Source organism: Temnothorax curvispinosus, unplaced genomic scaffold, assembly GCF_003070985.1.
Source record: "Temnothorax curvispinosus isolate PA1 unplaced genomic scaffold, ASM307098v1 QBEX01017734.1, whole genome shotgun sequence".
Lineage (NCBI taxonomy): Eukaryota > Metazoa > Arthropoda > Insecta > Hymenoptera > Formicidae > Temnothorax > Temnothorax curvispinosus.
Window position 1 is genome coordinate 161,603 of NW_020227514.1, and position 396 is coordinate 161,998.

Consider the following 396-nt stretch of genomic DNA (forward strand, 5'->3'; position numbering starts at 1 on the left):
TCTCTCTCTCTCTCTCTCTCGTGAGTACAGCGTGCACGTCTGTTGTGTTGCTCTCGTTTTTGTTCGACATATCTCTGCTGTTGGCTGCCTTCGGGCTCTTTTGTTGCAGGTGTGAGCATGTTCCCTGGTAACCAGTTTGCTAGTTCAGATGCGTCCCGAAGAAGTGCGCAAGAAATCAGTCCAGAATTGCGACAAAAGTGCATAATATCTGTGATTGAACAAGTACTTACTGTACTATTGCAGTAGTCTGCTGTAAGAAGCTACTGTGAAATTTTATACTATTTGTTAAAAGTAAACATGTAGCAGAAATGTGAAAACAATATGGAAGTATCTTTTGAGTACAGATCCAACCGGCAGAAACGTGAAAAGAACGTGCAAGCATCTGCCCGTGAGAAA